Source organism: Ylistrum balloti, unplaced genomic scaffold, assembly GCF_031769215.1.
Source record: "Ylistrum balloti isolate Yb309-2 unplaced genomic scaffold, AGI_CSIRO_Ybal_v1 Utg370028, whole genome shotgun sequence".
In the NCBI taxonomy this organism is placed as follows: Eukaryota; Metazoa; Mollusca; class Bivalvia; order Pectinida; family Pectinidae; genus Ylistrum; species Ylistrum balloti.
This window is the reverse complement of record NW_026782092.1, coordinates 836,326-838,850: the sequence shown is the minus strand read 5'-3', so window position 1 is coordinate 838,850 and position 2,525 is coordinate 836,326.

Here is a 2,525-nt window from a genome sequence, read left to right as displayed (position 1 = left end):
GGTTTGGAGTGGATAAGTTATGGTGTGGGGAGGAATCTCACATGAAATTTTATCACAACACCACCGGTAGTGGTATTAGGTAATTTAACTGCCGCTAGGTATAGAAATGAGATCCTCCGACCCCATGTTGTCCCATTATTGCAACAAAACAACCTCACATTCCATCAGGATAATGCTCGACTTCATACAGCAAGCACCTGTCGCTTTCTCACTAACAATATCCATCCATTTGTCCCCTATTGAGCACTTTTGGGATCGGCTGGATAGACAGGTTCGATGACGTCAACTGAGAGCAGCCCTCTTGGAAGAATGGGCCAACATACCAGTGAATAGGAAAACTCACTCATGAACTCCATGCCTAAGAGAAACGGGCCTATTGAGAGAGCGAATTGGGAACATATCCGGTATTAACTAGCCAGCTCTTACAATCAGTCCATTTCAATTTCAGATTACAGAGTTTTCTTTCAATTCCTTCAATTACTCCTACATCAATTACCAGATATGAATTTGCTGTTTGTTCTATATGGATTAATCTTCATATTAAACATTATACTTGCCGTCTTGCCTAGAATTACTTCAAAGTCTACCCTGCGTTTCTTTTTCACGATAGATTTTCTTATTTTTAAACAAACAATTCCTCATTCAGAATGTGGCCGATTTACACCACCGCTTTCTATTTATCTTTATAGCTTTGTATTTGTTTTTATGTTCTATGTCTGTAATGTTATTTGTTTGTGTCTTGATAAAGGGGCAGGTTTTCTCGGAAATTAACAATTCGCTTTTCCATACTGTCGTTATTTATTCATTGATCCTATATGTATATCTGGTAATTGCCCAATATTTTTCTTGAAATAGAAAAATGTTATTAGCATTTTTATAATCGAGACCGAAATGAGATTTACAGAAAGGCTATTGATACCGCAAGGTAACGGAGTCCATGTCGAATAGAAACAAAATTGGCTGTTCAATATATTGTATAATTCTAAAATGTTTTGTTTACAGCTGCACTACATGCTTTATTTACATTGTTATACACTTGTCATATGAAGTCATTAAGTGGCAAACTGCAAGGAAACATGGGTACATACAGAATCAGAGAAAATTCTAAAAAGATATATATGTCTTTTTGGGTCACCATTTTGTATTACACTTCAAATGACATAATCAGTATCAGAATGTTATCATCCTTGTTGTGATGTGACAACAAGCTTAACGAATCTATGTATTGTATCTATTAAAGTAATCAGTGTTTACTGTTCATCCTTGTTGTGATGTGACAACAAACTTAACGAATCTATGTATTGTATCTATTAAATTAATCAGTGTTTACTGTTTCATTTTTATTGACAATTGCATCTAATATTCTGATCCTAGGAAGCGATATGATATAATATATCATCAAGTAACATTTGAACAAGTATACACACCTGTAACGAAGCAGAAGATATACATATTTTATATCTGATATCTCTTCAATCACTTTGAAGTTGATAAATCGTTCCTTCAGTGAAACAATAGCACACGTATTTATTGACATTTTAATATTCGCTTACATTACAATGACTTCATCACTTGCCAAAATAACGTAACTTCGTTGCTGATGAGAAACAAAACGTCTACATATTGAGATAAGAATAAGTTTGAGCGCGACATAGTTACTACATATATATATAAAAAAAAGAAATTGTCAACTTTTTTTGCTCATTTTTTTTTTCTGTGTGTGTGCTTTTCGTCAGAGGAAACGTAGAAATGACAGGTGTGTCTTACCTGTCGACTTATGTTGAAGGAATTAAAACCAACTGAATAGAACATGGAATACGGTGTGTTATAGATGTTTAAAGAATCGTGTGACGTAATAATACATATATCTATCTGATACGCCTAAATTACCGATAAACCAATAATTGTTTTACAAATATGCCACAACCATCCCATATTGATAAAGGACGGGCTTTCGCAATACATGCTCATGAAATGTAGCATTGCAGAGCAGGTCGCTACTCACTTCGGAGTTCAAAAATCGACAATAATTAGGTCGGTTTTACTTCTCAACGCCAGGGAAAGAGTTGATGACAGACCGAGATCCGGACGTCAACGTGTAACATCGCGACGTCGAGAGTGGTTCATTAGATTTGCCTATTTGCGTGACAGGAGATTAACGGATGCCGAAACAGCACCAAATACCGTTGCTAATAGAAACCGTCGAATCCACTCAAAACTGTGAGAAACAGACTGTGAGGGGCAAGTTTACCACAAGCATCTGAACGCCGAGCTCGTCGTATGCGATTATTGACGACACATATACCCAGACGTGTTTCCCTACGAGACGTAGGAGGACCTTCACGGATGAATCTCAATTCACGTTATTTGAGCAGATGACCGTCAACGTGTGTACAGGTGTCGAGATGAGCATCTGCAAGACGCTTGTGTTTTAGAGCGCGACAGATTAGGTGATGGATCGGTTATGGTTTGAGAGGAATTTCCCATGGTTTCAAAAACCGCTTTTAATTGTCATTAACGGGAAT